The sequence below is a fragment of the Pleurodeles waltl genome, chromosome 7 (assembly GCF_031143425.1).
Source record: "Pleurodeles waltl isolate 20211129_DDA chromosome 7, aPleWal1.hap1.20221129, whole genome shotgun sequence".
Taxonomy (NCBI): Eukaryota; Metazoa; Chordata; class Amphibia; order Caudata; family Salamandridae; genus Pleurodeles; species Pleurodeles waltl.
The window spans coordinates 67,721,827-67,741,187 of record NC_090446.1 but is presented as its reverse complement, the minus strand read 5'-3'; the positions used below and the strand labels follow the sequence as shown (position 1 = coordinate 67,741,187).

The 19,361-nt window shown below is 46.8% G+C and overlaps 1 pseudogene; it reads left to right on the top strand.

The window, feature by feature from the left end:
• LOC138246806 (alpha-2-macroglobulin-like) overlaps positions 1-19,361 on the top strand; it is a 132,405-nt pseudogene that overhangs the window by 65,201 nt on the left and 47,843 nt on the right.

Genomic DNA, 19,361 nt, shown 5'->3' with positions numbered 1-19,361 from the left:
TTCCTCCCCACCCCACCAACTTACATCCACCCCACTCCACACAGGCATAACCCATTCAATGTGCACTCAGTGGACTTACCTGTTGGTCTGGAGGACCGTAGAGTAGCGCATACTGGGGGAGGACCCCATCCACAAGTTTCTCCAACTCTACAGACGTGAAGGCAGGGGCCCTTTCCCCAGTCGCAGCAGCCATTGTCACTTCCAGACCGAGTTCACAGCAGCACTTGCAGTATAGGTCCTCTCCTGTGGGTGATCAGGTCTCGAGTGATTAAGCAGATAGAAAATGGCGGTCACGTCCGCGGCAGTGCGTACCGCGGCGGTGCGTACCGCGACCGCAGCCGCACTTCGTCATTGGCTCATGAAACCCATAGGGATCAATGTTAACCAATGCGTCTTCGCACAGCGGTCTTCGGCCGCCTACCGCCATGGTGTGCCACGCCAGCGCAGTGACCTCACATCCCATTGTCCCACTTCACAGGTCAGGCAGCCGCCATTTTAAGGGCCCACATGGCTTAATTTCAACTGCGTCACACAGGCCTAGGCCTTGCATAGCCACACATACAAGCATTGCAATACATACATTATCGTGTACTGTGCAAGCTGTGGTGAACGTACCTGTGAGTTAATTGACTCTGTGCTCCATATTCTCCTTCCTAGGCACCGTCCGCTGGGACTTGCGATGAGAAGGAGGAATCCTCGCGTGTACCGGCCGCTGGTGGACCTGTCGACAATGGAAGAACGCCATATTATACTCCGATACCGACTTGACCGAGCCACTATACATAAACTGTGTGCCCAGCTGGAGCCAGCCCTGATGTCCCCCATCTGCCAACCCACAGGAATTCCCCCTCTAGTGCAGGTTCTGTCTGTCCTCCATTTTTTGGCAAGTGGCTCATTCCAGACAACAGTGGCCATGTCATCTGGAATGTCTCAGCCTATGTTTTCAAAGATATTGTCCAGAGTGTTGTCTGCCCTGATGAAACTCATGCGGAGCTACATCATTTTCCCAGAGGAGGGTGATTTGCCTACAGTGAAAGCTGATTTCTATGCCCTTGGACACATCCCCAACATCATTGGTGCCATTGATGGGACCCATGTGGCTTTAGTACCCCCAAATGACGATGAACAGGTGTACCGAAACAGGAAAAATTACCATTCGATGAATGTCCAGGTGGTCTGTTTGGCAGACCAGTACATCTCCCATGTAAATGCCAAGTTCCCTGGGTCAGTGCATGACGCGTATGTTATGCGAAATAGCAGCATCCCCTATGTGATGGAACTGCTACAGAGACAACGTGTGTGGCTAATAGGTGACTCTGGTTACCCCAACCTGCCGTGGCTACTGACCCCAGTGAGGAATCCCCGGACCCGGGCAGAGGAACGGTACAATGATGCCCATGGGCGTACTAGGAGGGTGATCGAGCGAACCTTTGGGCTCCTGAAGGCCAGGTTTAGGTGCCTGCATATGACAGGTGGATCCCTGATGTACTCACCAAAGAAGGTGTGCCATATCATCGTGGCGTGCTGTATGCTTCACAACCTGGCTTTGCGACGCCAGGTGCCTTTCCTGCAGGAGGATGGTCCAGATGGTGGTGTTGTAGAAGCCGTGGAGCCTGTGGAGAGTGAAGAGGAGGAAGACGACGGGGAGAACACAGACAACAGGGACACTCTTATACTACAGTATTTTCAGTAGCCCACAGGTAAGAATCACCCACGCCCTTTCACATTTGCTTAGAGCCTCCTGCATCTCTACTTTCTGTATTTCCCCCCAGTTCTTTGTAACTAATTTTTGTTTTTCCCCTTCCCTTCTCAGTGCTGTATGACTCAGTGCGTGACTTCTGCTTGGTTTGCCCATGAACTACATCGTATTGACATTGGTATGTTGTCATCACTAATTGACAGAACAGATATTGAACTGTAATGTGTAATACATTTGTTAAGAATACAGCATGACTCCAAACTGATTTGTGTGCAATATGTGATTTATTTACAGTGCTAGATATTGGTACATGATATTATAACGGTGATGGGTGGGGGTGGAGTAATGTCCATGGCAGAGTCCAGTTCTCAGTCTCACAGGTGCATTGTCCATATGCCTGTGGAAGGATGGAGCAGGGGCAGTTCAAGGTTGGACAGGGTGGCAATGTGGAACAGTGGGATGACTTCAGGGGGTATGTCCTGCTGGCGGGGGTCTTGACATCCTACTCTGTTGTTTTTTTTTATCTCAGGCTCCTCTTGCAGGGTGGTTGTTCTTCAGCAGGAGGTGGGGTTCTGGTGGCCTGTTGTGGTGTTGGGGCCTCCTGTCCACTAGCGCCGGCGGAGGTGGTAGGCTGTTCCTGCTCCGGGCTAGTGACAGGGGCCCTGTGTGGTGCCACATGGTCCCGCAACGTGTCTTCGATCCGGTTGAGGGCCAGGACGATGGTCCCCATTGCGGTCCCGATGTTCCTAAGCTCGTCCATGAACCCCATGTAGCGTTCCTCCTGCTGTGCCTGGATCTCCGTGAACCTGGCCAGTACTGTCGCCATCGTCTCTTGGGAGTGGTGGTACGCTCCCATGATGGTGGTGAGGGCCTCTTGGAGAGTGGGTTCCCTGGGCCTCTCCTCCCCCCCCTGTCGCACAGCAGCCCTCCGAGTTGCCCGGTTTCCCCCGGCCTCTGTCCCCTGGACGGTGTGCCCGCTACCACTGCCCCCAGGTCCCTGTTGTTGTTGGGGTGGTGGGTTAGCCTGGGTGCCCTGTAGTGGCAGACACACCGCTGATTGACCTGTCCTAGAGACAGAGGCATGGGCCCGCTGGGTGGGAGCTGTGCTGGTGTTGCCAGAGGGGGTTGGGTCTGGTGTGGCCTGTGGCTGCCTGAGGGGAACCGACTGTCCAGAGGTCCCCGATGGTCCGGGCTGGTCATCAGGTTCAGGGTCGACAGAGCTGCTGTCATCACTGGGGGCCTGTTCAGGGGGTGGGATGGACATTTCTGGACCCTCCTGGCCGGTGTGTTGGCGTTCGGGTCCTGCATGGGGTAAGAGAGTATGGTTATTGTTTCTGTGTGTGCAATTGCGTGTGATTTATGGGTGCCCTTGTCCCCCAGTGCTGGCATTCCCTTGGGGGAGGTGTTGTGAGGGTGGTTTGTGGGGGGGGGGATGGGTATGTGCAGTGGTCATGCTTAGGTGATGGGTGTCCATAGTTTGTGTTGGCATGCAGGGGTTGGTGTTGGGTTGGGTGGGTTGTACTGGTGAGACATTCTCAGGGAGGATGTGTGATAGGGGGTTGGGGGTGAGGGTGGGGGTGTGGGTTGGCATGCTGGTGGGGTGGGGGGGATGAAGTAGTTGAGATTCGACTTACCAGAGTCCATTCCTCCGGCTACTCCAGCGAGGCCCTCAGGATGCAGGATGTTCAAGACCTCTTGCTCCCATGATGTGAATTCGGGAGGGGTGGGTGGGGGTCCGCCGCCAGTCTTCTGCACTGCGATGTTGTGCCTTGAGACCATCGAGCGCACTTTCCCCCGTAGGTCGTTCCAGCGTTTGCGGATGTCGTCCCTATTTCTGGGATGCTGTCCCACCGCGTTGACCCTGTCCACGATCCGCTGCCATAGCTCCGCCTTCCTGGCTATAGTGGTGTGCTGCACCTGTGAGCCGAAGAGCTGGGGTTTAACTCTTATAATTTCCTCCACCATGACCCGGAGTTCTTGGTCCGAAAACCGTGGGTGCCTTTGGGGTGCCATGGGGTGGTGTGGATGAGGTGTGGGGTGGTGTATGTGGTGATGAGTGTGTTGCTGTGTGGTGCTTTGTGCTTCTATGTGATATAGCTCTATATTCTATGATGTGTCTCTCTCTCCTTCGTCTCTGATCTTTGGTTGTAGGGGTATGTGGTGATGAGTGTGTTGGTGTGTGGTGCTTTGTGCTTCTATGTGGTGTGTGTGATGGTGTAGTGTGCCTCAGTGTGTATAGCTCTATATTGTTTGATGTGTCTCTCTCTCCTTCGTCAAAATTTTGGTCGTGGGGGTTTGTGGGTGATGTGGGTGTGTGTTTTATATCGTATTGATTGTGTGGGAGTGGTGTGTGTATGTGTTTCAGGTGTGTGTATTTCAAATTGTCCAATGTGGCTGTGTTTTGGTGCTGGGTGTGTATTTTGACCGTGTGTACCGCCAATGGAATACCGCGCTTGAAAGACCGCCGCGTGGATTCGTGGGTCGTAATGAGATGGGCGTATTTCTGTTGGCGTGGCGGTGGAGGTTTGGTCATCTCCAGTTTACCACTGGCCGCTGATGTGGCGGACTGCAGTGGAGGTCGGATTTTTGGAGGTTTGGCAGTTGTGGGTCAGAATGACCGTGGCGGCTTACCGCGGCGGTGTTATGGCGGTCTTCTGACCGGCGGTAAGCGCCTTTTACCGCCGAGGTCAGAATGACCCCCTAAGTAACTTAGCACCCAACCTTTACTAAGTAAAGGTTAGACATATAGGTGACTTATAAGTTACTTAAGTGCAGTGAAAATGGCTGTGAAATAATGTGTGCATTATTACACTCAGGCTGCAGGGGCAGGCCTGTGTAAGAATTGTCAGAGCTCCCTATGGGTCGCAAAAGAAATGCTGCAGCCCATAGGGATCTCCTGGAACCCCAATACCCTGGGTACCTCAGTACCATATACTAGGGAATTATAAGGGTGTTCCAGTATGCCAATGTGAATTGGTGAAATTGGTCACTAGCCAGTTAGTGACAATTTGGAAAGAAATGAGAGAGCATAACCACTGAGGTTCTGAATAGCAGAGCCTCAGTGAGACAGTTAGTCATAACACAGGTAACACATACAGGGCACACTTATGAGCACTGGGGCCCTGGCTGGCAGGGTCCCAGTGACACATACAACTAAAAGAACATATATACAGTGAAAAATGGGGGTAACATGTCAGGCAAGATGGTACTTTCCTACACTTAGCCACAGAAGGTTGGATCACATGGCTAGGGACGAGATGATGCATTGTTGGTCCACCTGAACAAATGTGCAAACATGATTTTGGGCCAACTTAATTCGGTTTGTAAGGAAACAGGACTGGGTTTAGACAGTCACAGGTTTGCCAGAGCACCATACTGCTGACAGGTAATGGTAAGTTACTGGGTTCTGGGTTGTATGCTAAAGTGTTTGATATTGGCATATGGTCTAAATTTCAAGTCTTCTTCCCCTGGCAGCCTCAAACCCTGCATTGCCACCAATCATAGGGACTAGCAATTACTTTAATGTATAATTCCATTCCTTAGCTAGGTCATTTTGCAGCCACTGCAAAGGAACAGTTTGTGACGCAACCTAGTAATACATAGGTCACATCACAAACTGCATTCCAATTTGCAAACCAGTTGATGTGCAAGTTGCACATCCAAGGTTTGCAAATGGGATTAGTGTCCTATGCCCATAATCACTGCATTCCTTTAGAGCACTGGGGAGAGGCCCTCATTAATGATGACTTTTTGTTCTCTGAGTAAGTTTGAAGTAGAATACACTCTTAAGCCTCAGGCTAATAGTTTACTGACTAAGCTTCCATCTCTAACCTAGAGAAAATTGGTATGTTTTCTCCCATTTTCCTTCAAGTAGCTGTGACTAACTATCATGACCAACCATTTTTCTGGGGTAGAACAATTTCTGGTAAAGTTAGATCAGTATATTTGCTTGTTCACTGTGGTTATTATATATGCAACTATACTACCCAATCAAAAAGGTACTGGGCTGAACAGTGATGGCAAAAAGGAGCATAATTGCAATAGATGTGGAAGGACATGAGTCCAAAACTGCAGTGCGCTTGCATTTACGAGGCAACTGTACTTATGAAAATAAGGCAAAAGCCTAGAAGGGGAGTCAGAAATATAGTCAAGAATAGATAGGCATATATTCACACTTGACAAGTCTGGTGGCCAAATGTTGTTTGTTTTGGGACCGTGATTCAGGACTGTTATTTTGGTTCTGGTGTCTTTTGGCTTCTGTCCATGGCCAGTGCTGTACATGTAACCCAGATGTCCAAACAAGGAAAAGCAGGACCAAATGAGGAATGCTGCCACAGAGATGGACCCATGAAACCTTCCCTTCAGGTTCTCAAGCTGATTGTAAGCAACAAAGGTCAACATTCAATAAACATGGGGATAATTGCATATGAAGTTAAATTAGAAGTTCTACATTGCAACAGGCAGGCTTCCCTTCTTTCCTAACAGATGTTTTGGTTATCGTGGCACCTCATATAGTGGTGCTCCTGTGGTGCTTAAATGTTATTGTAGCAAAAAGTACATCTTGGGTGACAACTTTGAATATTAATTTAAACCTAATTTTCCATCTTCAGGCTGGAAGGTGCCGTCTCTCTTTGACCTTTCTATTGCCCAGTGATGCTGGGTACTCTTCACCCTTTGGGCTCCCAATACCTTCTGAGTCTTACTTTTATTTTTGCAGGACAGATCCACTGGGAACGTAAAGACAAACCCAGACAACAAGATGTGCCCTATTGGTTGCAGGCACCCTCTGCTGAGGTGGAGATGACAGCCTATGTGCTATTGGCGTACATGTCTCAACTCCATGCATCTAAAGAAGACCTTGGTGCAGCATCAGAGACCGTGAACTGGCTCTCCAAGCAGCAGAACCCATACGGGGGCTTCTCTTCCACTCAGGTAAAAGGCACAAAGAGTGAGATTGAATGTCCAGACATCACACTCATAAAATCTCATGTCATAGGGTTTGGCCTTTTTATAGAACAAATACATCTACCTCTAGATACTTTACTTTGCTTTCACTTTGCCCATTTTCTTTCTTGGTTCTCTTCAATGTCTTCCAATAACAGTGATTTTAAGGCATCATTCTCCTACTCTGACAACATGAATGTCTAGGCTTGTAGAGTGCTTAAATTGTGAAACGCTTTAGAAAATGTAAGACCAACAAAGTGATCATTGTGCAGTTCAGACCATTCACGGGGCAGGCAGAGGTTTGTGTTGGCCATGTGACACTTCTTTAGAGCATTGACAACTGAGGATGGGATGGTTTTCCTGGATTCGCCTACAAGGTAGGCAATTTTGGGCTAGCTGAGAAGATGTCTACCTGCTTCATAATCTATTAAAGAGCCAAATTGACCTGAGAATGTTGGCCCTAGATCACAGGCTACCTCGGGTCCTTTGGGGAGCATTTTTCTAGATGTAGGTTGCTGATGCAGAAGAACATCTTACTTTGAAAAAAGGCATTTCCTCACAAGACTCCGGAAATGGATCAATCAATCAATCAATCAATCAATCATTGAATTTATAAAGCACTCTACGTACCCGTGAGGGTTTCAAGGTGCTGGGGTGAGGGGGGGTGCTGCTGTTACTGATCGAAGAGCCAGGACTTGAGGAGTCTTCTGAAGGTGAGTAGGTCTTGGGTCTGTCGCAGGTTGGTAGGGAGGGTGTTCCAGGTCTTTCGTTGGATGGGGGGAACAACGGCGATGGCGAGGTTTGCAGAGCGGAGCTGACGGGTGGGGGTGTAGAAGCTGAGTCTGTACTTCAGGTGGGCTGGTCTGGTGTCGTGGAGTGCTTTGTGAGCGTGGGTAAGAAGCTTGAAAGTGATCCTCTTGTGCACGGGGAGCCAGTGAAGGTTTCTCAGGTGGTGGGAGATGTGGCTGCGGCGGGGTACGTCAAGGATCAGCCGGGCGGAGGAGTTTCGGATGCGTTGGATGCGTCGTAGGTCTTTTGCTGGGATGCCTGTGTAGAATGCGTTGCCGTAGTCTAGCCTGCTGCTGGCGAGGGCCTGTGTCACCATTCTTCTTGTTTCTGTCGGGATCCACTTGTGGATCCTACTGAGCATGCGGAGTGTGTTGTAGCAGGAGGAGGAAACTGCGTTGACCTGTTTAGACATGGTGAGGGAGGAGTCGAGGACGAAGCCCAGGTTGCGTGCGTGGTCGGTCGATGTCGGTGGGGTTCCTAGTGAGGTAGGCCGCCAGGAGTCGTCCCAGGCAGAGGGGGTGGGTCCGAGGAGGAGGACCTCCGTCTTGTCCGAATTCAGTTTCAGATGGCTGCTTCTCATCCATTCGACGATGGATTTCATTCCGTCATGGAGGTTGGTTTTGGCGGTGCGCGGGTCTTGGGGAGTGAGAGGATGAGCTGGGTGTCGTCGGCGTAGGTGAGAATGTTGAGGTTGTGTTGTCGGGCCACTTGTGCGAGGGGGGCCATGTAGATGTTGAACAGCGTTGGGCTGAGGGATGAGCCTTGGGGGATGCCGCAGATGATGTCGTTGGCTTAGGAGCAGAAGGGGGAGGCGGACTCTCTGGGTTCTGCCGGAGAGGAATGAGATAATCGAGTGGAGGGCTTTTCCTTGAATTCCGGTTTCGTAGAGGCGTGTTTTCAGGGTGCGGTGGCAGACTGTGTCGAAGGCGTCAGATTGGTCCAGGAGGATGAGGGCTGATGTTTCGCCGTTGTCCATTTGGCGTCTGATGTCGTCTGTGGTGGCGAGAAGGGCGGTCTCAGTGCTGTGGTTTCGTCTGAAGCCGGACTGGAAGGGGTCCAGGATGTCGTTGTCTTCGAGGTGGCTGGTTAGTTGTGTGTTGATGATTTTTCCAATCACCTTCACTGGGAAAGGGAGTAGGGAGATCGGTCGGAAATTCTTGAGTCGTTGGGGTTTGCTTTGGGCTTCTTGAGGAGGGCACGGATTTCGGCGTGCTTCCAGCTTTCCGGGAATGTCGCTGTTTCGAAGGAGATGTTGATGACCTTCCGTAGTTGGGGGGCGATGGTGGAGTCGGCTTTGTTGTATACGTGGTGGGGACAAGGGTCTGACGGAGATCCTGAGTGGATGGAGTTCATGAGCTTGCGTGTCTCTGTGTCATTGACGTTGGTCCAGAAGGTCAGGCGGTTTGCACAGGTGGAGCTTTCGGGGGTGGGGTCTGGCGTGGGAGTGGCGTTGAAGCTGTCATGGATGTCGGTGATCTTCTGGTGGAAAAAGGTGGACAGCGCGTTGCAGAGTTCTGGGATGGTGGGATGTTGTTGACGTTGGCGCTAGGGTTGGAGAGTTCTTTCACAATGCTGAAGAGCTCTTTGCTGTTGTGTGCATTGTTGTCCAGGCGGTCTTTGAAGTGGGATTGTTTGGCTTGTCTGATGAGTTGGTGATGCCTGCGGGTGGCATCCTTGTGGGCTGTGAGGCTGTCAGGTGTGCGTTCGAGGAGCCATTCCTTTTTTAGTTTCCGGCAGTCATGCTTGGAGTTTCGGAGCTCGTCGGTGAACCAGGTGGCTTTTCCTCTGGCTTGGTTGTCGGTGGGTTTCTTGAGTGGCGCAAGGGTGTTGCCGCAATCGTTGATCCACAGTGTGAGGTTGTGGGAGGCGGTGTCTGGGTCGGTGGGGTCGGAGGGTGGGTTCTGGGCGAGGGTGCTGGTAAGCTGGTCTACAGTAACTTTGCTCCAGCATCGGCGGGGTGGTTGTTGGGTGCAGTGGTGCTCGGTATGTTTCTTGTAAGTGAAGTGGATGCAGTGGTGGTCGGTCCAGTGGAGTTCGGTGGTATGGTTGAAGGTGACGTGGAGAAGATGGGATCAAGCGTGTGGCCGGTGATGTGGGTTGGTGTGTTGACGAGTTGTCTGAGGCCGTGGTTGGTGAGGTTGTCGATCAGAGTTGTGGAGTTGGTGTTGTTGTTGTTCTCCAGGTGGAAATTTAGGTCCCCGAGGAGGATGTAATCCGTTGAGGTGAGTGCGTGGGTGCTAGTGAGGTCGGCGATGGATTCACTGAATGGTGCTAGTGGTCCGGGAGGTCTGTAGATGAGCGTTCCTCTGAGAGTGGTGTTGGGGTCGGTGTGGATACGGAAGTGTAGGTGTTCGGCGGTCCGTGTGGGTGTAGACCTTGAGGGTGGATTTGTGGGCAATGGCTATTCCTCCTCCGATTCCATTGGTGCGATCCCTTTGGATGATCTTGTAGCCGTCCAGGATGGCTATTGCGATGTCGGGCGCCGAGGAGTCGTTCCACCAGGCTTCGGTCAGGAAGGCTACTTCTGGGGCGGTGGAGTTGAGCAGGTCCCAGAGCTCCATTGCGTGCTTGCGTGAGGAGCGGGTGTTGAGGAGTATGCAGTGGAGGTGGTTTGTTCCGGTCTTTGTTGGTTTCGTTGTTCTGTCGCAGGTGAATCTGCAGGTGCAGCAGGAGAAGGGTCCGTTGGTGTTCCCCGGTGAGGAATGGAAGCATGCTTCCAGTCTCTGCAAACTCCGGAAATGGATACCCTCATGGATTAAAGAGAAGCTTCCACATCAGGATATTAGGCCTGAGCTAAATTTGAATTACTCGTTATGCAAATTTCCAGAAATTATGCCATTATGCCACTTCACGTAACTATGCAACAATCATGGCAAAAATGCAGCACCAATGGTTCCAGCTGTGGTAAAAAATGTAACACAAACATTCATGAACAACAGAACACAAGTGACTGTTTGCTGTGCTTTTGTTTAGAAATGTCAAAAATTGGCACAAGGATGCATTTAGTGCTAAAATATAACTTGAAATGACACATTTGCATTTTGCTTAATTTTATATACTTTTTCCATAATTTCACATAGTTACGTGAAAGCAAATTATGTAAATTTTGCATACCATGTGATCTGTCTTCTAACTACAGTTTGTGGATTCCCACAATTCTCTATATGATGTGGGTCTTATACCAGTGTGTAGTCTCTTTCAAGCTCCTGCCAATATGTCAGTGCTGGTTTGTGAACACTAACTTATACAGCTTATATTATATAGGCACTCTTCTGAAGATGCCTACAAGTGCATGCTACTATTTGGCCACCGGTGTGTAGCCCCTTTCGGGTTCTCTTGAGCATGTGGGTGGTGATGTGGGAGAACTGTCAAACTCCAGCTCAGTCATTATATGGGCAGTGGCTTGTTAACAAAGCCTGGCTACTGTTAGTTGTTTACCATGGTGTATCTAGTCTGAGCTGCATGAGTGCTCCTAGTGATCTATCCGTTGGTTAGTACTGGTGTGTTTGCACTTTTGGGTTCCCGCTAGTGTGTGGGTTGTGGTACGTGATCACAAGTAGGCTACTGCTTATATACTCCTTACCATGTTGACTCTAATTTACCAGGATACAGTGGTTGCACTCCAGGGCCAGGTCAAATATGCTGGCGCGACCTTCAGCGAGAAAGAAGATGTCACTGTGACTGTTAAATGTGGCACAGAGATCCAACAACAATATCTTGTGAGCAACACAAATCGACTTCTGATGCAGCAGGCACCACTTGCATATGTCCCAGGAGAATATACAATATCTGTAGCAGGGAGGGGCTGTGTGTATGTGCAGGTAAGTGAGGACTCATAAATTTGAACAATTTTGTTGAAACGTATTTTCATATCAGACACCTTTGTAATTCCCCACTCAAGAGGTTTGTACATGGGATAGCTCAAGATCCATTACATTCCTTGGCTTCTACAGGTTAAATACCCATATTGAAGTCCCCTGATATGTCTGGCATTTCTGATGTGAGATCCTCAGAATTACATGGATGAGAGATCCATACAATTTAATAAGAGACACTTCTTTTTTTTTACAGGGTGAGAAGTTAATTGAATTGCTAGGAAAGCAAGGCCTAAGGGCCTCATTACAGCTTTGGCAGTCGGAGTTATCAGACCGCCAAAGCGGCGTGGAGGAGGCTGCTGTCATACCAGCAGCCTTTCCCCAGTTGTATTACGATGTTTCCACAAGGCTGACTGGCGGAAACATCGCATTATGACACTTCTGCCAGTCAGATCAGTGTAATCAGTGCTGCAGCATTGGCATTGGCTTCCTTAAGGGAGCAGAGGCTAATACAGTGGCACACTAGCAGACAGTGCGCATTCAGAGGGCACTGGCTGGAGTGCCCATGTAATGCCCATACCATGGACAGTGCAGGGCCCCGGTGGCCTCCAGCACTGGCTTTCTGCCAGCCTTTTCATGGTAGTGAGCCTGCCATGAAAAGGCTGTCAGAAAGAGGACTCATAATCAGCACAGCGGTGCTGAACTCAGCGCCATCACGGCTGACCACAACGCCGATCTCTGGCACCCCGTGGGAACCATGTTCCTGGGGGTGGCAGTGGTCCCCTGGTGGTCCGACTGCCAGGGTTGTAATCTGGTGGTCAGACCCCCAGGAGTGCAGCGGACCGACTGCCACTGTGAGCCTGGCCGTCTTAAGACCACCAGACTCATAAGGAGACCGTAAGAATTTTGGGTCCTATAACTAAGATTTCTGTTTTTCTATCTGTGGAAGAGACCAGTAGATTAAAATTATTTTGCATGAGATATTCCACGTTATGCAGACAGGCCACATCCCTACTTAGTGTTCTTAATTTCTGAATGATTGTTTCTGGCATTCTCTGAACAAAAGCCACTTGTTCTAGATGTTTTTCTAGTAACAAAATAATTTACTTGTCTTAACATGTCATGTAGTAGGTAACATGGTTTATGGAAATCTAGGGATTTGGATTAGTATTGAGTATAGGGCTGGAGCTTCCTTAGACTACAAATCCAATCACACTAGACCTTTCCTGTAGAGAATCCTTAAAACCCATCCATATTTTCCCACCACTTGAAACCTATCCTATCCTATCCTAATTCTGAATAATGTCTTGGAATTTAGATCACTAAGTTGTTTTTTTCACGTTATTTGTTTGCCATCTCACAACAACATAAATCAGTAGTTGTGGGATTCATTGCAAAAAAGGTTATTTCTGGGTGACACTAATGAAAGGTCAAGTGTATGAAGGGATGGTAATCCATACCATTGCTGAGTGGACTCCTGCAATTTCCTGAAAATTATTTCTCTTTGACACATTTGTCTTCTGGATTTCTCCATGATTTCCCTAGAGGAGATTGTGCTGATTTTCCTAGAGAGGAGTTCAATACCCTAGATTTTTCCTGAACCCAATCCCTCCGTTCAATTCCATGAACATTATTAATTTGCTGGTCTAGGTTTTCTACCTGGTGTTGCTCAGCACATTCAAGGATAAGATCTTGCAATGCAAAAAACCTTTCTTCAGTGACATTCTGAAATATCAAAGCCAGGACCGACACTCCTCCCGACTTTTCTTGGGTTAAATCTCTGTGGGTTTAGCATCATGTGCTTCCTAAAGTTACCAATCTTTTTTTATGGGTGGGCTACCTGAAATCCACAAGACATTTTCTAAATGTGATTTTTCAAATTCCATGATTAGAACTAATTCTGAACTTAATGACTCTCCTAAGTGGAAGGCTGGAATTCCATGGATAATACATTGTAACTATTCATCTTTTCCTGGATCAGTTGCATCCTAGACTATGTATAGTCGACCACAATATTCAATGAGTCATTTAAACTACATTAATGAAATATTTTGGAATAGATACCAGAGGCAACAAATATACCTTTTCTACATATGCTTGCTTTTTTTTGCTCTGTTATCAATCCCTTCTGAAAATGTCCTCTATTTTTTATAACCGTTGGCTGTCACTTCCTCTATTCTCTCAATAATATCTTATTTTTGTCAAACAACATTGAGGTACAACATCCCTCCTCCTTTAAAGAGCGATTCTACTTTCCAATTGGGTATAACTACAGAGGCGAAGAATTGCACAGAAGCAGCAAAATTAAAGTTCAGTGTTACAGTCACTGTCAGGTGAGAATCCCGTACTCCATAGTTATACCATATACTTGTGAATACTCTTGCCTGTGTGAAAATGCAATCCAGTAAGGAAGCCTATTAAGTAAGGCTTCAAATAGAAGCATATTCATAGAATTGAATGAAATGTATAATATTCCTCTTATCTCTATAATAAAACATTCTTGCTGACCCCTAATTTAACCGTTTAAAAATCTTAAACATTCTCTGACTTTAAAATAAAATTGACTTTATCTTCATTTTAAGGAAATAAGTGAAAATACTAAGTAACTTGCATGGGGTTTAGACTTATCTTTCTCAGGCGAAGAAAATGTCATGATTGGTGTCATGTTTCATTCCCTCTTAATTATAACAGGCTAAAACTATAAAACGGTACAATGTCAAAAGTTCACCTACATTTATGAAATATCACTGAGAGCACAGGTAGCGGGAAGCCTGTTAACCACTGATGTTTCATTATGGTTTAGCAACGATATTGGCCACCATGACTACAAGGGGGCATTATGACACTAACCACAAAAGGGTACTTATATTTTTGAAAAATCATATACGATACTGAGGAGGACAAGCCTGGTGGCTCCAGGTACTCTTTAGGGATAACCAGTTGAATGTTCCCCCTCACTCTTTGTGCTCCACTCGTGGTTCATCCCACGTAAGGATAAGATGGGAGCCTAATCCAAGGTTATCATCTCCTATTATTTTAATTTGACATCTCCAGGTAAGACAATATTGGAGGGAGACCGCTTCTTGTGACAGAACTACTCCTGCTTCCTTAAATAAGTTTCTCTGGTCAATATTAATGAGCACCTTCTTACTGGAGGGCCTTAATGCTTGTCTCCAGCACATTGACTTCTCTGTGCCTGCATTACAAAAACATCTGTGGTAGTACATAAAAAAAGAATAGGATGACTGTCATAATATGAGTAAAACGAGCCGCAGGTCTGCAACAATCTTGTTGGCTTTCCTGAGACAGCCTCTCAAAACACTCAACCTGGCTGGGTAGCAATATATAGGGAAGGTAGAGAGCCATCAAGTTGATAATATCGCATCTAAAGGTACTGTATAATGTTAACTCTGGGAGCCCACACAACACATTTTTAGATTCAATATGTTATTGTGTGATGTCTAAGTATATTACTCAACATTAGCACATTAACCAACCAGTTGGTTATTACAAAGATCATGTTTTTGTCAAAAAGCATACTTTTGGAAATGCAATTCAACATTCCACTATCCCTGCTGCTCCAGCTTGGGTTCCTTCTCATGGCTGAGCACCAAGGATACACTTGGATCCATTCTTGGAAGTGTCCAAAGCACAATGACCATCAGGTGGTCCGTAAACCCTTTAGTAATGGAGAATGTGGAAGAAATTAAAGGCAGGACATTTGATACGCATAAGTTCAACTGTGAATATGTGTTTGCTCCTACAATTTCAACATTTTTAAAAACGAAAGTGGGCAGATCCACTAAAAGCAGAGTTTTTTTGTACGTGAATGATTTTGAGAAAACCTCCTTTTAACAGGAGGATTTTACAGCTACCAATGTTTGTGAGAGAAAATTATTGGATTGAATGTTTTTCTGTGGGAAACCTAACCGACATAACCATTTCTTCTTACTGGAAACTTCACCTGGAGGGTGGAATACACCTCTTTACAACTTCATTATATTCCAAGGTTATATACTTTACTGATGGAAAATTAGGAGTGTGAGTTACCACCTCTGGGGGCGACTTGTGAGGGTGGAGACTGATGCAAGTAGTGATCTGCATCCAAACGCCCTCTGGTGCTATTTTACATCAGAGATCTAACGCCATATGCCAGCAAGGAGATGCAGTGCATTTGAGTACTCCATCATTTCCATTGACCTGAAATAGACTTTCTTTCAAGCATTGAGGTATCTCCCACCATATCCTTCTTCTGGCATAACAAGGTGAAGATAGAGCAGTGAAGACTTAGAACCCAATTCAAATTTTTGCGGTGGAATCACTCTGTCACAACAGTGACAGATATCTAATTTGCCGAAATCTAAATCCCATAGGAATCAATGGCAATTAGATTTCAGCGGACAGGGTATCTTACACCATTGTGACAGAGTAACTCCCTCTGCTGAAATCTAAATCAGGCCCTTAGTTAATATTTCTTCTTTAGTCACAATATGGATTGTTACTGGTATCCCAAATGGTGGCACCAGCAGCTTACAGAAGGTGTGATAACAAAAATGCCCTTAAGAATTGCAACTTGGAGAGGTAGAACATCCTTTGTGTCTTGTTAAATATGCTAGGGATGAAGAGGGAATGTACAATAGATGAAGCTACGACATGAAATTGATGACGTTCATTACCTTTCCAATAAGCCTGGTGGACTCTGCCTCTCTCTAAACATATAGGGGCCTGGTCATGTAGCATGGTTTGCCTCTCTGGGGACTCACATGTTCTTTATATGGTTTAAATGTATAAATAATAACCTGGTGCTACTTTTGCAATGCATACTTTCATCTTTATTTTGCAATATCAATGAAGGAATTAAGTAACCTAGATTATTCCAAATTTTGAGTTGGGGTTATTTAACCTAATGCTGTTTAGAAGTCTTTCTGGTAAGACAAGTGACTGGGAGTGCCTAGTCACCTGTTCAATTACACTTTTAATCTTACATACATACCTTATAGTGGAGTCTTTAAAAGTAAAAGAGTTACTAAAATGCCAGTGTATCTTTCCTGTGTCTGCTTCCGCAGCTACATCGGTGACCGAGAGAACTCGAACATGGCCCTCATCGTGGTGGACATGGTGTCAGGGTTTATTCCTGTGAAGAGCTCTGTGCAAAAGGTGAGATGGGACACTTACAGTTTATGGAGAAAGATGGTGTAATCCACCAAACGCTAAGGTTTTAATCCAAAGTCTGACTTCTTAAAGTTGCACATCTAACCTTCTCTTTTTGGTGCATATTTGTGGCTACTAAAGCATTTAGAAAGAATCACAGGAGTTTAATGAAGCCAAATGACAACTGTAGTTATGTAGAAGTATTCCAGGGCAAAAAATTTAGGCCAATATTTATACTTTTTTAGCGCTGCATTTGTGTCATTTTTTCCCGCAAATGCGGAGCAAACTTACTAAATACAATTGTAAAAGTATAAATATGGGCCTTAGTTTTCAATTAGCAAAAAAATGTATAATGTCAAAATGTGTATTGGCATATTTTATATGCAATGGTTTTATCTTGTTTTTACATATGAACACACACCTTTCCTTACACCACCATGAAGTCAGGTGGTTTCTCCTTCTTTCCAGTCCATTCTATGAATGGCCACACAAAGTGGAATCGCTGGTTTCTTGATACTGACATTAAAAAGAGAAGAAATCAAATTTGCCCTACTGGTGGGTCTTCCATTAAATCAGTACAACACTTTCCAAAATCATGCATTCAAATATGGTAGTTCAAATCTCAAGCAAGCTGGTTTAAAGGAGAGCTACAGTTGACATTTACGATGCTAATCGATGTTATTCTCCATTTAACAGCAAATAGCATTGGAGGATGACAACAACCAAGGACTAGATGTTAATGCTTGCTCCAGCTTAACATGTTCAATTGGTTTGGTGTAAACATGCTCAGTGTTTTTCTGAGACTATTAAGAAGCAAACTGTACAGATGCTTTCAGCTAAGTGTGTTAACCCACAGAAAAAACAGAATCCGATCCCAGAATTTATTTCAAATGTAATGGTCATCTCCTTGAGCAGTGATGAGTTGGTGATACAATCCCCACAAGGACATCCACTGGATCCAGGCCATGTACCTATTGGGGTTATAATGCCTTTTCTATCAATGCGCAGTTTTCTCTATTTCTACCCATCCCAAGTTAAACGTGAAAGGGCTACACCTTTTTGGGTTTTACCCGGACAGCGCTTGCACTGTGCTTATGAAATCTATTGTATTAAATATATCTCAAAAGGGACTTACATCCTGCCTCCACTTATTATTGGACCTTGTGCTGGTCACTTTACTTTTTCCTCATTTCTATTGGTTGCAGACATTCTATTTCCTGTTCTTCCGTGTGTGTTCATCCACTTTGGTGTAACTTCTTTTAAGCGTCTCAAGAAACTATCTGGAAAACAAAATAAAACCTAACAAGAGCTACACCCTTGCTTTAAAGCTACAGCACTGCTGTGGGCTCAATGCAATATTATTATCTTGGTGGTGATCTTCCAACGTGCCTTTATTCCTTCTCCGCGTTCAGGATGATGCACGCACTATTTAGTGCCCACGTGGCACAAGCAGGGACCCACTTGAGTGCGTTCATCATTGCATGCACTTCAGAACTTATTGTTATTGACTTAGCCTAGTGACCCATCTCCATCGGTGGACTTCCGACAATATCACAAGATACGGATCCAGTTTTATAAACACTGTAGAATGAATTGGTGTCCCTCACTGTGGGGCAAGGGGTGGGTGCACACATACCTCACGTCACATCCTTCTAGTGGAAAGTGACCTTTAAAAGATAACCCACACAGGGCATAGCCCATTGCTGACTTCCATGCGAACTTTCCATCCTTAAATGCCAACACATGCCAATTTTCACTGTTACACCTTTTAGGCTTGCTCTCCGTTGCTTTCTTTAGCCATCCAGTGTGAAACCTAAATTTACAAAACTGTCATAGAGCAGTGCCGTAACAATACCCCCACGTGGTCTGGAGGGGCAAGCTCCAGGGGACTCTCTCCTGCTGTGTGTACGGGCGCTGGGCCCCTGGCCCGAGAGCTCACAACTGGTTTTGGAGCGTGCCCCCCCCCCCTCCCCCATGTATTTTGCAGGGGGGGGGCGTCAAATTTCATTACACCACTGGCACAAGGTACCTCAAAGCCAACTGCAATACAGATTCCTTCGGCTCTGGACCTCCGTCGAAGTCCAACTTCCCGTCCAGAAACAAAACAAAGCCATTTCCTCTGCTAGTCACTGCCTGACAGCATCTAGACACCCTGTTGTTTGCACAGATTTTTTTGCTCTAATGCTGCAAGGTAACAACACAGGTGGCGTACACTGTTGCTTACGTCATAGTAATGAAATAACATTATTAAACATTTAACAACAAATAGCTTTACGTTGTAGAAGATCTGCTTTAAAATATAGGATAAGAATAACAGTATATAAAACCTATAGGAATAACAATAATCTAAGAATATTTCGCGGTATTATGTTTTAACATAATAGTTCAGATAGAACCAGAACAATTGAAATATCACAAGACATAAAATGCCACCATGAAACCCACCGTGACATAAAAACATAGCAGCGCAGTGTAATACATCCTATTATACACAATAAAACATATGGGCCCTCATTCTGACCCTGGCAGATTGAATCCGCCAGGGCCGAGGGCAGCGAATGCACCGCCAACAGGCTGGCGGTGCATTCATGGGCATTCTGACCGCGGCGGTAACGCCGCGGTCAGAAACGGGAAACCAGCGGTCTCCCGCCGGTTTCCCGCTGCCCATGGGAATCCTCCATGGCGGCGCAGCAAGCTGCGCCGCCATGGGGATTCCGACCCCCTTCCCGCCAGCCTGGTTCTGGCGGTTTACACCGCCAGAACCTGGCTGGCGGGAAAGGGTGTCGTGGGGCCCCTGGGGCCCCTGCAGTGCCCATGCCAATGGCATGGGCACTGCAGGGGCCCCCTAACAGGGCCCCACATTGCTTTTCAGTGTCTGCTTAGCAGACACTGAAAAGCGCGACGGGTGCCACAGCACCCGTCGCACACCTTCCACTCCGCCGGCTCCATTCGGAGCCGGCATC